This window comes from Astatotilapia calliptera, chromosome 17, assembly GCF_964374335.1.
Source record: "Astatotilapia calliptera chromosome 17, fAstCal68.1, whole genome shotgun sequence".
Classification (NCBI taxonomy): domain Eukaryota; kingdom Metazoa; phylum Chordata; class Actinopteri; order Cichliformes; family Cichlidae; genus Astatotilapia; species Astatotilapia calliptera.
Genome location: NC_137438.1, coordinates 10,414,132 through 10,428,829, shown reverse-complemented (window position 1 = coordinate 10,428,829; position 14,698 = coordinate 10,414,132). Strand labels below are relative to the sequence as shown.

The following is a 14,698-nucleotide window of genomic DNA, read 5'->3' as shown; positions in this document are numbered from 1 at the left end:
GGGACTCCCGGCTGGAGGGTGGAGGGGAGAGAGCCCACTGTCCTGCTCGGTCTCCTTTTAAACGAATCGCAACTTCACAGCCGTTTGATTCACTTACTAATTGGCATAACGCTTCCCTTTGTTGCCAGTTCTCCAGCCTTTTGTCCCAACTTCCATGTTACTGGAAGGAACACATGGTTATTATAGACACACATACGGCGTTACATGTGGACCTCACGCCGTGTGTGTCCTACCTTTATAGTGAAATCATGGCTAAAATGTGAGTAACATTTAAATGTTACAAGTGTGTCAAACACGAGCTGCAGCCGATATTAGAAGATGATTTTTTTTACCATCCCTTTCTCAAAATAGTGTTTCTTAGTTGCAGTGTATGCAGATTTTAGCTTAAATTAATCTTGCGGTGGGGCTCCATCCTGTATTTTTTTTGGGTGTTGGCCATTACGAGCTGTGTAACCAGAAAGGCTACCAGAAGCACTCCCCCCCCGTCTCTCTCTGTATATGTGTGTGTGCAGGAGGAGGAGGAGGGAGCACTTCATCTCCCCAAGATGATACTCCTCCGGCTGACCTCAGTGATTATTATCTGCATTTTAAAATAAATTCATATTTTTTTCCTTTTCTTTTTCTTTTTTCTTGCTCAGCCCTCACATGTAACCCGATCATCTGCTACCCACAAAGAGAGATCTGTTTGGTTGCCTGAGATGCAAAAGAAAAAAAGGGGGGGGGGGAAGACTTGGGAAATAAAGCACACATGGACTCACATATGATTTGTCAGGGGTTTGTTGGCCTCGCGTCTGCTTTGAGAGTTTCCCATTCAGTTTTTCTTCTGTGGATCAAAATCACAAAGAGATGTGAATGAATGGTGATCCACTGTGCTAATGTTGTGGTTGTGATGAGTTTGTGAGCTGCAGAAATGCATTGATATAAACAAAGGAAAGCATAAGTCTGTGTGGGGGTTTTACATGAAATGCTCTGTGTCTTGTGTTTACCACAGCCCAAGCAGTGTACTGTATATGAGTAACAGAAAATTATGAATGATGAGATACGCTGTCACATGCTCCAGTCTGTATACCATCAGTGAAGCGCTTCCGATATGCTGACTGTAGACGCTGGCTGACACACACCGTCATAATCCCCGAGTCCGCTGATGGGATTAATGTGTTGGCTGTCTGATGTCAGATTAGGGCTTATCCTCCACAAGACACCACATAAAACTGTTGATTGGCTGTTGTGCTTTACAGATGACTGCCCCTCTAATGTCAGGAAGTGTGCTTTTATTTTCTGTTTTTGTTTTATTCTAAAATTGAAGTCTCTGATTTCAAATAAAAGTCTGAGAATAACAATAACAATAAAACTGTGTCCAACTAAAAGATTACAGTTGGCTTAAAAAACTGTTATTCTATGTACAGTTGGGTAAGTGGCTGCTTCACCTATTAAGATACTGGCTACATTTTGCTATATTCTAATGTGAGCAGTTCAAAACTCAATCAGATTTAAAAAAAAATGAAATTCTCACATTTGGGCGGCAGAATTTAACACTAAGTCACCCCAATCGCAGTTTGTTTGTTTGTATTTCACCCTGTATCACCTTCTTAGGTGTCGTCCCTAAATGAAACTGGAAGAAGGGAAGCCAGCGTCGTTTTCAGTGCGGCTTTGTGCTTTTACTCCACTCTTTGGCTTTAGCCCAGCTCTTTGAGACGCTACAAAGCGAGCAAGGAACATCCTATTACCTCGCTGGCTTCCTGCCGTCCGACACACACTCGTGAAGTAGGAAGCGTTTGTCTGAATTAAAGCTCTTCTGTGTGTTGTATGAGTGTGTGCGTTAGTGCCAGGATGCTGCCATGCTGTGCTTTGGTCTCTCTGGACGAGGTGAGTTGGAGGCCAGCACAGTGGAGCAGCCAAGTCTGACTGAAGGACAAGAGGCTGACGGGCGGTCGTCTCTGCTGATCGGCCAAACCGAAAGACTAGGATAAGGGGATCGAGAATGGGAAGGTGTGGGGTAGTTGGAGAAAGGACAGGCTGGACATGATTTCACTTAAAAGGCTGTCCGATGGAAAGGAGACTGATTGTCGAGGCTCAGATTCAGAACAGCGACCTGGTTTTAGCTTCATGCACAAAGGCTCACAGGACTTTGGTGCTCTTTCCTTCATCTGTCGTGCACATTGTCAGAAAAGACTCGCTATTTTGATTCTTCACATGTCACACGGGAGGTGCTGTGCAGGGTAGTGGGGGTTACGTGTAAATGATTTCATGCATTTAGCAAGAGGATTGTTTGCGTTCTTGGCATCAGGTGGCCTTCAGACTCATACAAGGGTGTTTGTTATCATTGCTCGTGTTGGTGATATTTATAGACTGGCCTGCAGTATGTCAGAGTCTAGCGTCATCTATTTTTATGGCACTATTCTTGCTGCTTTCAGGTCTTTTTGTGTCTTTTATGCAAAAGATTAGATACTTTTGAATAATGTTGTATACAGTAGTAGTAAAAAGTATACTTACTATATGGCATTGTGCCATTATTAGAGAAAGACAAAAATCATTGGGAAATTGAACAGGGCTATACATTTTACCCAGGCTGGAATTAAACCTGAGACTCGGTGCTGACAGCTGGAAGCTGCTCCTGTTTGTTGTCTTTTGCAGCCATTCAGCTATCGATTTGCCACCAAACACCTCACATTTGCAGCTTTTATTTGTTCTTTTTTTTTTTTGTTTCATCATCATCTTTTTCTTCTTTCAGCATCTCACCCTGTCCCTCCTCTGTCACACCAACCCTCTGCATTTTCCTTCACTACATGAATCTTCTCTGTGGTCTTCCCCCCTTTCCTCCTGCCTGGCAGCTCCAATATATCCACTATTCCTCCCCAGAACATGTCCAGCCTTTTTTCTATGAATTTGTCTCCAAATCAATCAGCCTGAGCTGTCCCTCTGATGTGCTAATTTCTAATCTTGTCCACTTTGGTCACGACTAGTGAAAATCTTAACATCTCTAGCTTGGCCTCCTGTCTTTTTGTCAGTGCCACCATCTCCAAACCAAACCAGCAGGACTCACTACCATCTTATAAAACTTTCCTTTCAATCTTGTTGCTATGCTTCTCTAACAAATCCCTCTGACACTCATCTCCAGCTGCTCCACCCTGTGTGCGCTCTCTTCTTATCCACTCCTGTACATTGTCTGTTGCTTTGGATGTTTAAACCCATGTATCGACCCTCAGTATCGCTGCTCCTATCTTCACTATCTCTGTTTACCTTTCCACCTGTCTAAGTGTCAGTTGCACACACGTTTTTTGTCTTTCTTCTAGTGACTTTCATTCCTCTTCTTTCCAGAGTATTACCCCCCCCCCTTACCAGGCATGTTTTTCTGAACCGTTGGAGGTTTTTTCACCATTTTCTTTTGTACAATTGATGTCACTCAATTTTTAGTCAGGATTTACACTTGTGTAGTTGGCAGTTGTGATGTGTTATCAATGTGCAGCTCTGAGGATGTGCTGTATTGTGTACGTATGCTACATTTTGTCCTCTATTGTTTTCTGACTTTGTTGCAGTGGTATTATTGGGCCATTTCAGTCTGAATCTTTAAAAAACAACAAGTCCCTTGATCATTTTCCAGAGTTCTCCTCACTCCTTCTCCCATTGAGGCTGTGCCTGGTTTTAGTCTGATGTCCACAGACTTCTGATAATGTCTGCTTCCAGTTTCCGTTGACTGTAGCCCAGGGTCTGTTATTCTTATGATGATATAAAACTGATAACTTAAGAGTACATCTGGTTTGCAGCATGCAGAGTAATTATTCAAATTTTATGGGGAGTTCTTAGCTTTAGTTTCTGAATGTGTAAAATATTTTGACAGCTCTGTGTGACTGTCTGTGTAGCATAAACAGAGAACAAATCTCAGGCTTTTATGGGCAGTGTCTTCTCTTTGTCTTCCACTTTGATAGCGGAAGGTCTTTTAAGAAGGTTCCTACTGTTTAACCGGGCAGTGGTCCGGTTCGTTGCAGGTCACAGCGGGTGCGAATGATGTCATGTTGAAGCCAAGGGCAGTGGCCTGGACATGACAAGCTGTTACAGTCAGGCCTGGCCAAGCTTGTCAACACATTGCATGAATGTGGAGGGGGTGTTTTTGTAGGTGCTAGTGAGAGGCACGTTGTTTTCAGCTCTGGATGTGTGACGCAACTGATGCTTGACGCCCACATTGCTTCGTGGACGTCCTGCTTGTTAGGGTGGATGTCTTTCTTAATTAACTGAAGCTGTGCCAACACACATTTACTAAAGACAGGGATGATGATGAAGGTGGACAGGAATGAAGGAAGTGTGAGAGAAGAAACGCTGCAGAGGGAGGAGGTTAATGATGAGAGAAGAGGGAGGTTTTGGGTGGTAGGAGGTGAATAGATGAAGGCGGATGGATTGCGTAGCAAGTAGATTTTAAAGACTTAATGGGTGAGATGCAACTCTAATCATCCTAGTGGGAAAATCATTAGAGACAGGGTACATCAAGTATGAATAGGATGTAGTGGGTCAAAGCAGAGCATAATGAGTTTAGATAAACGGATCCAAACATTAATCAATTTTGCTGAATGGCAGTGGAAATTACCCTACAAAGCTGTCTTTTTCTCTTTGTTTTTCTCTCAAACGTCCGGGTGAAAATTTTAGTCTCACGTTTGTGTCTATCGAAATATTTGGATTCAATGACTGGAACATCTAATTTTCTAATGAAGAGATGCCAGCATGGCTCAGTAGATGTCAGTCAGAAGTGGGCGCTGTTAAGAGTGTTGCTGTTACTTGTGTCTGTTTTTTGGTGCTGCGATTTAGGTTATTCATTAGTTTATGGATTACATTAGAGCTTATACGGTCTGAAATATGAATGTAGCCACTTTGCTTGCTGTCTTTTGGTTGGTAGAGAAAGCAGAAATTACTTGTGATTGTCAGCCACTGAGCATGGAGGACTATGATGGGTATTATGAACTGTGATAGTCCCAGAAATCACAAACCTACCTTGTAATGATAAAATACTTCCTGCTGAAGTTTTACAACTTCTCTCATCACGTATATACATGGACTGGTTCTTATATAGCGCTTTTCTACTCTTCCGAGCACTCAAAGCGCCCAGAAGAGTTGTTTTGTGCATGATTTGAGAGCTCTTACTTAAACTGGACATTTTAGACCATATTTAAAGGTCTCCACTGTGAACACAGAGAGCTGGAGAAACAACCAGGTAGTCATTTCCATTAACACTAGGAAGGCCCAGGCTTCTACCTTTCTACCTTTAAAACCCGGAGAGCAGCCAAATGGCTGGTAGGCTTTTAGCTAAGCTTTAGCTTCAGGCAAGTGGAAGCTAAATTGGCTAGTCATTCATATGTAAATTGGGTTGTTACCTGGGAATTCTGGAGGGAGGGGAGTGGGGGTGTGTGGATGAGGGGGTGGGGGAGCTGCTAAAAGCGGTGAGCTTCCTTTTGTTTCATCTTGATGCATTCTCAATCATCCAGGGAAACAAATCTCCAAAAGTCACCAACTTGGAGTGTTTCAGTTTGCCATCTTAGGGAGAAATCAACACACATGGGTGTATGTCCTTTGTTGCTGAGATTTATTGATAAAAACAGTACAAAAAATCAACCATTTGTACACATTTTTACAAATAATTATAAAAAGTGAGTGAGTACATTTCAACATTTTCAGCAATCACTCACAATCCTGGCACTGCCATGGTATCTGTAGTCTGCATTTACCTTGGCTTGGCTTCCTGATCAATTGTCCACTACCAAAAGGAAGCCAAGCCCTGTGATCACACCTTGTTTTGTTGTAAAGGGTGGCAGGGCTTGGCTTCCTTTTGGTAGTGGAGCATTGATCAGTCGTCCATTGTGGCATCAATGTGATCACACCTTGTTTTGTTGTAAAGGGTGGCAGGGCTTGGCTTCCTTTTGGTAGTGGAGCATTGATCAGTCGTCCATTGTGGCATCAATGTGATCACACCTTGTTTTGTTGTAAAGGGTGGCAGGGCTTGGCTTCCTTTTGGTAGTGGAGCATTGATCAGTCGTCCATTGTGGCATCAATGTGATCACACCTTGTTTTGTTGTAAAGGGTGGCAGGGCTTGGCTTCCTTTTGGTAGTGGAGCATTGATCAGTCGTCCATTGTGGCATCAATGTGATCACACCTACAAAGTTACAAAGTTTTCAAAGAAGAACTCAAGCCACTTCTTCTATCTTGCTTCAACTGGACTCTGAATCAGGGAATAGCTCCACCATCATGGGGAGAAGCTATTATAACAATCTTACCCAAAGAAGGAAAAAACAAAGAATACTGCAAGTATTGTAGAGGATATCTCAGAGATGGAAAAAATAACACTCAACATTAGACTGATGGGAGGTAAATACGACAGACTATGGAGGAAGTGGAAAACATTCAGAAGTGACACAAATGAAATAACATAATAGGTTTTCTTTTTTTTTCTGCAATGTGATAAATGGAGAAAGATATGTAAACTCCAGACTCTGTTTGTTTATATGTATGTCTGTTTGTTATTTTCTTTACTGTATGTCCACAATGATAAAATAACCTAATAAAAATCAAAGTAAAAAAAAAAAAAAAAAAGGTAGTGGAGCATTGATCAGTCGTCCATTGTGGCATCAATGTGATCACACCTTGTTTTGTTGTAAAGGGTGGCAGGGCTTGGCTTCCTTTTGGTAGTGGAGCATTGATCAGTCGTCCATTGTGGCATCAATGTGATCACACCTACAAAGTTACAAAGTTTTCAAAGAAGAACTCAAGCCACTTCTTCTATCTTGCTTCAACTGGACTCTGAATCAGGGAATAGCTCCACCATCATGGGGAGAAGCTATTATAACAATCTTACCCAAAGAAGGAAAAAACAAAGAATACTGCAAGAATTATAGACCCATTTGTATGTCTGTTTGTTATTTTCTTTACTGTATGTCCACAATGATAAAATAACCTAATAAAAATCAAAGTAAAAAAAAAAAAAAAAAAGGTAGTGGAGCATTGATCAGTCGTCCATTGTGGCATCAATGTGATCACACCTTGTTTTGTTGTAAAGGGTGGCAGGGCTTGGCTTCCTTTTGGTAGTGGAGCATTGATCAGTCGTCCATTGTGGCATCAATGTGATCACACCTTGTTTTGTTGTAAAGGGTGGCAGGGCTTGGCTTCCTTTTGGTAGTGGAGCATTGATCAGTCGTCCATTGTGGCATCAATGTGATCACACCTTGTTTTGTTGTAAAGGGTGGCAGGGCTTGGCTTCCTTTTGGTAGTGGAGCATTGATCAGTCGTCCATTGTGGCATCAATGTGATCACACCTACAAAGTTACAAAGTTTTCAAAGAAGAACTCAAGCCACTTCTTCTATCTTGCTTCAACTGGACTCTGAATCAGGGAATAGCTCCACCATCATGGGGAGAAGCTATTATAACAATCTTACCCAAAGAAGGAAAAAACAAAGAATACTGCAAGAATTATAGACCCATTTGTATGTCTGTTTGTTATTTTCTTTACTGTATGTCCACAATGATAAAATAACCTAATAAAAATCAAAGTAAAAAAAAAAAAAAAAAGGTAGTGGAGCATTGATCAGTCGTCCATTGTGGCATCAATGTGATCACACCTTGTTTTGTTGTAAAGGGTGGCAGGGCTTGGCTTCCTTTTGGTAGTGGAGCATTGATCAGTCGTCCATTGTGGCATCAATGTGATCACACCTTGTTTTGTTGTAAAGGGTGGCAGGGCTTGGCTTCCTTTTGGTAGTGGAGCATTGATCAGTCGTCCATTGTGGCATCAATGTGATCACACCTTGTTTTGTTGTAAAGGGTGGCAGGGCTTGGCTTCCTTTTGGTAGTGGAGCATTGATCAGTCGTCCATTGTGGCATCAATGTGATCACACCTTGTTTTGTTGTAAAGGGTGGCAGGGCTTGGCTTCCTTTTGGTAGTGGAGCATTGATCAGGAAGCCAAGCCCTATATATATGATACAATCTCACTACACTTAGCCTAATCCTTCATTGCCCTGAAGAATTCTGTGGTGTACGGACCTCCTCTCCAAGGAAAGAAAATGCAGAGAAGACTCACCACTCAGCAGGCCTTGGAAATGATCCTGAGGGAAGTCGACCCTTGTGACTCGGATGGAGAAGACCTACAAGTTCAGCCGGATTCGGACTCAGAGCTGTCTGATCAGTCTTCCGGTTAGTTGCATTTCATGTTATTTCCTATTTCATTTCAAATAAGTAAGTGGATGTAGTTTGTAAGTAAGATATTTCAGACATTATTCTGATACAGAGGAGGAGATACTGGACCTTCCCATTGCTCACAATTTGAATTTGTTCACACTGCAGATGAGGAGACTGCTTCTGCACCTAAAAAGAGAGCTTGTTTGGGGACTGAGACAGCGAAAGATGGCACAGTGTGGCGTGAAGAACAGGTGGGGACCTGTCTCCCTTTCACCCCAATAGAAGCGTACGCTGCAGATGGAGAGCCAACGGCTAAGGCCAGGAGAAATATCACGAGTCGCCTTCGGAGCTTCCTGTGTTTCATCACTCTTGACATGCTTCGTAGCATTCAAGAATGGACTGTTCAACATGCACAGCAAACGGAGCATGTTCATTGGTTCATGGACCTCCCTGAACTAATGGCATTTATTGCAATTGTCATCTTGCGGGGGGTTACCAGGGTTCCATCTCTAAATGACTGCTGGTCAGCAAACCTGGGAAACCCACAGATAATTGGAACTATGGCACGAAACCGCTTCAAAGAAATCATGCAACACCTACGCTTTGATGACAAGTCCACCCGCAGTGATCGAGCAAAGACTGATAAGTTCGCTGCAATTTCCAGTTTGTGGGGATCATTTGTCACCAACTGCATCACGTGCTACAACCCTGGTCTACATATCACCGTTGATGAACAGCTTTTCCCATCAAAGACTCGGTGCAGTTTCCTGCAGTATATTGCAAGTAAGCCGGACAAGTTTGGGATCAAGTTTTGGGTGGCTTGCGACCTAAAATCCAAGTACATTTGCAATGTCTTCCCATATCTTGGCAAGGACCCCAGTCGTCCCACTGGGGAGAGACTTTCTGAAAATGTAGTAATGAGGCTGATGGAACCATTCCTAGACAAGGGCAGAAATGTTACCACGGACAATTTTTTCACATCGCTTTCACTTGCGCAAAAACTTCTTAGACGGAAAACCACCATCCTCGGCACAGTCAACAAGATTCGCAGGGAAATTCCTCAATCCACTAGACAGACAGATCGCAATGAATTCACCACTCAGGTATGTTGCAGGTCTTTTCTGGTTCTATGTTTATGTGTTTCATTGTGTGTAAAAGTGCTATGGAAATAACAATTTATCTTATTTCTTAGGTGTTTTCAACCTCTGCTGCCACGCTGACGGCGTATGCGGCCAAACGGAAGAAGACAGTCTATATTCTTAGCAGCATGCACGGCGTGGTTCAGACTGATAACACTACCAAAAGGAAGCCAAACACTGTCACCCTTTACAACAAAACAAAGTGTGGCGTGGATGTGATGGACCAGATGGTTCGGGAGTACACTGTCCGCAGAGGAACACGGCGCTGGCCAGTTGCCGTGTTTTATAACATGATTGACATGGCAGCACTGAATGCACATGTGCTGTATCAAGCATGCTCCGGGACGAAGGAAAGACGGGTGGACTTCCTGGTGGAGCTTGCAAGGGAGTTAGCTCACTCTCATGTAGCTGCGAAGAAGGCAAGAAAAGAACAGTTGCCTTTGACACAACCCTCCACACCGAGCCCTGGAAAAAGAGCCATGTGTCAGGTCAAACACAATTGCAAGAACAATCATGCCACTGTGCGATGTGTTCACTGCAACAGATACACATGTGGTAAATGCAGACTACAGATACCATGGCAGTGCCAGGATTGTGAGTGATTGCTGAAAATGTTGAAATGTACTCACTCACTTTTTATAATTATTTGTAAAAATGTGTACAAATGGTTGATTTTTTGTACTGTTTTTATCAATAAATCTCAGCAACAAAGGACATACACCCATGTGTGTTGATTTCTCCCTAAGATGGCAAACTGAAACACTCCAAGTTGGTGACTTTTGGAGATTTGTTTCCCTGGATGATTGAGAATGCATCAAGATGAAACAAAAGGAAGCTCACCGCTTTTAGCAGCTCCCCCACCCCCTCATCCACACACCCCCACTCCCCTCCCTCCAGAATTCCCAGGTAACAACCCAATTTACATATGAATGACTAGCCAATTTAGCTTCCACTTGCCTGAAGCTAAAGCTTAGCTAAAAGCCTACCAGCCATTTGGCTGCTCTCCGGGTTTTAAAGGTAGAAAAGCCAAATGGCTGGGCTCTGGGCCTTCCTAGTGTTAAACGTATTTGCGTTTGCCACCTGGGACATACACACAGCTAGTGTGAATGATTTGCGTGGTGGTAAGAAACAGCCATAGAGACCCTTACGCTCAATGTCCAATACCAAAATTTTGTTGAGACTCATGGAAGTTGTAATCAAGGCCTTATTCCAGGTCTTTAATGAAATTTGGTTACCTCATCACATGCTGGACATAAAGGATAATAATGGACTAAATTTTGATTCGTACAAGCAACTTTTTCTGCTTTCTAGCGTACACACACACACACACACACACACACACACACACACACACACACACACACACACACACACACACACACACACAACCTGCTCTGCCTCCTCTGAGGCACACCTACACAAAATTGATGCAGCTTGCAGGGTTGAAAATACTTACCTTAAACATGCATATGTTCTGTTGGCCACCAGGGAGTGATGAATTTGGTTGCAAAAATAATTCTGCATGTGTTAAGTCTTTGAGAAAATTGGCATTAGCTCGCTCACTATGTGACCTCAGAAGAAAATTTCCTGAGAAGTTTTTAACCTTGGTTGATAGTTTCAAGTCATGCTGTTGTAATAATGTCCGATTTGGAGTCCACATCCATCAGTACAGTGACCTAAATGCTCAGCTGAAGGCTTCAATTTACTAATGTGTCTCTCACATGCATCTGTCTACGTTGCTGACAGATTTCCTGAAATTCCAAAACACAGCATATAAGCAGACTCATTGAAAACACCTGTCGGGTGTACAGAGCTTTGAAGAGCTCAGAAAGACAATGTTTCAATTAGTAATCAACTAGTCTCTCTGGAAAGTGATTTTAGCACACCCTATCCCCGACGTAATGGTGAGATTTAATCAAAATCTGTGCGTTTGAATTGTGCCAGCAATGTCAGGGATGCCGTAGACAAGGAAAGGGAGACGGTGAAATGAAACAGTTGGCTACAAAAAGAAGAAAATGAATTACAGAATCACCATCCCACCTAATTTCATTCCTGCAGGCTAGTACACACACACACACACACACACAAACACAGAGCCTCCTTCCTCTTGGCATTTTTACAGAATTTATCTCCACTGTTCCACTCGTCCCTTCTTCTCTTCCTTCCTCTTATCCTCCTATTGCCTCCCTCTGGATTCGATCACAGCTGCATCCATCCTCCCAGCTGTTTAGCAGTCAAGCTCCTCTTGAGTTCAGACCACAGGACACCTGTGCCCCTTTCATACCAGCACTGTGACCCAGGATGAACCCTTGTCCCATCTGTCTACATGGGTCAATGTGTGCTACATGACCTAGCTGTGTCAGAAATTATTGTTGCTGTAAACAGTACCTTTATTTGACATTAAAGTTGTTCTTTTTTAAACTTTGGGATTGTTATTACTGTTTGTTCTTTAGCCAGGGGACTAATTGTGGTTACAAGTCTCCTGGAATTTCCGTACTGGTTCCTATTTGGGAATTTGGCGAGTGACGTTTGGCCTATTTTTAGATGCATTTTAGATTTTTGACTTTAACTCATTAGCTGTGTTTCCTCATACTAATCATAAACATAACATCTTACTATTTATACATTTTGATGTTTCATCATTTATTCTGATTTATTTTCAGGAAGTATAAAGTGATTCACCACAGACAGAACCAGTTTTAGACCTTGGAGCTTAGAGTCACGACTTGTCAGAGCTGCAGCTGGGTTCAGTGTTGCGCTGTCTTCCAGGAGTCAGTCAGTCTGTCAACTGTTTATTAGTCAGTTACTTTATTAGCCAGTGGATAAAAATGCTGCTTTAGGACATGTGGAAAATTGGAAGCTGTTGGGAATTTTTCTGGTGAATTTTCCCTAGAACTCCAAACCAGTCATTACACTAAACCTCTGCTGAATGTCTGGCTGCTGTCAATCTCTGCTTGTGTAACATGAAAACAGACAATGGTAAATTTTATATTAATTCTCTTTTAATTAATTATCACAACTAGTCTTTAAGAAAATACAGCTTCAAATACTATTATATCCATGTATCTCTTTAATATATGTGCATATTTGGTTTGATTAGGTCTTTGTTTGCAATATTTTGACTTTATCTTAAACAGTCCATCAATTTAAAGGAATTAAGCTTGCTGAAATTATCAATATAACATCTTAGAATTTGGCACTTACAACCAAGTGGAACCCACAGGGGCTGAAAAATGAAGACAGCATAGAAGATTTGAAAACTGCAGTTTCTTCACAAAGCCACCTGAGGCTGACTTTAAAAGCAAGTTAAACCCCACGGACTCGGATTAAAATGCCAAGCCTTACAGCATCACCTTTTGGAGAATTTAAGTGGTCTTATGTGACAAAACACAGTTTACAGTGTGCAACAGCTGCTGTTTTCTTTACTGAATTTTGTAACTTTGTTTGATAAAAAACAAAACACAGTGCAACATGTTGAATCTTTAACATGGAGAGTCTAAAGTCGGTGGGGGTCTATGGCCATGACATGCAGGGTTTCCATCAGTGTATTTGAAGCCTGCCTGGTTGAAGTATGGTATTGAGCATGCTATGGCCTATTCCTTTAAAAAAAAAAAAATGTATATTAAAAAATGTGAATAATTTTAATAAATAAAGTTTAAAAAAGGAATAAGGAACCCATTACTTGTTAATAATTAATATTGTATTACCTTTTCAGAGCAAATCCTATAACTGTGCCCGCTTATTAGTGTATGCTACATTATTTATAGCTGTGTGTAAAATTAGGTCAAATAATCGATTTACTTATTAAATATAAGCATTTTAGGTCACACTTTATAATACTGTCCCCAATCAAGGGCATAATTCCCCTGTCATTCAACAGAATTTCAATGTTCTAGAATAAGGGAGCGAAAAATCCAGTTTTTAAAGGAAGCAAAGAAATGATTATACTGCAAGTATGAAATGTTCTGTGATTCAACTGTCCTTACAGTCTACTAATATGAATTTAATGAGGACTGTTCTCCCTTACCAACTTATAAGAAAAAATAAATGGCATCAACATTTGCAGGCCTGTGCAACTTTATGAAGATGCAGTCTAACCTTTTTTTTTCTTTCACCATCACTGTCCAAACATAACTTGGTGTACAGGAAGGGAGGGTCCCATGTCCTGCAAAATACCTGGAAGTTAGGCAAGGTTAAGCCACTTCATAATACAGCCTGGACCCCAAAAATACAGTGTGTGATGGGAAAATATTATTAGTTACCATGAGATTACACAGTATTTAAAACTACTTGCTTCTTGTATTTTCTCCTTTTCTCTAAAATACTACTTACTCAACTTACAATGACTCATTCACTACCTTCTAATTAGTTCTTATTTCCTGTAAAATACACGAAGTTGGGTACTGCTTCTTTTCTTTTACTTACAGTATACATTTTTTTTGTGTGCTGTAAAAACTTGACTTGTTACCTCCTTATTTTAGTGTACCAACCTTCAAGCTGAAATTCTCTTTAATGGAATAAGCCCCCTGCAATTAGTCATATTATAACGTGTTTTTTTTATCTTTGTAAATCAGGGTTTTATTTATTTTTTATTTATTAATTTTCAAAATATATTTGCTTGTGTGGTGTTTCTGGGTTTCTTTCTTTCTTATTGTTATTAAATATTAAATCAACAAAATAATTAGCAGATCATCTACCTGTTAGGGAAACAGCTCAGTTGCAAGTTAGTGAGCAGAGTCCTTTTTATCAACATCCTGTTTACATCACTGTGATGACATGGTTTTTATTTTTCAGTATACCACTCTATGGATTACACAGAAGCCACTACTACTATTTCATTTAATATAGTATTTTATATAATTATATTATTGCCTTTACATAGAAGCAGCATGCTTTGATAAATTCGATTAAAATAGATCCAAGCAAGGTTTTATTAGGCTGTGGAGTCTTTGGTGAGCCTGATAGACCATGCAAGAGCGCTTCATAGATGATAAATGCCCTCCAGCTGATGTCCTTTGCTTGTTGTGTACTAAACATGTCAGGTGCCGGCTAAACTTGCTCACCTGCTGGACTGATGATATCTGCTGTGCGGCTGGACATGATACCAAATCGCTACAGACTTAAAAACAAAACACCGGGACTTGCAGTGTTTCACAAGAACAACATCGAGGCGCTCATTGTCCTCAGTTTCAAGTTTAGTGATCTTTCTCAGTGTTTTCCCTAAAGGCGTCTTCACCTTGAGTGATTTATGGCAGGCTGAGACTTGATTTAGCAATCAAGTGATGAATGTGGGAAACTTACTATTCACCAATCCATAACTGTAATCCCTGATTACAGAAGGAGGAACTTCTAATGGTGTTTTTATGGTTGTCATGCAAGCATGGCGCTTGCTGAGTTTGACGTTACAT

General features: G+C 41.3%; 1 protein-coding gene across 3 annotated transcripts in view; it reads left to right on the top strand.

Annotated features, from left to right (window-relative positions):
• Window positions 1-14,698, top strand: part of fnbp1l (formin binding protein 1-like) — a 61,695-nt gene that overhangs the window by 4,196 nt on the left and 42,801 nt on the right. The gene's annotated exons all lie outside the window — the stretch shown is intronic.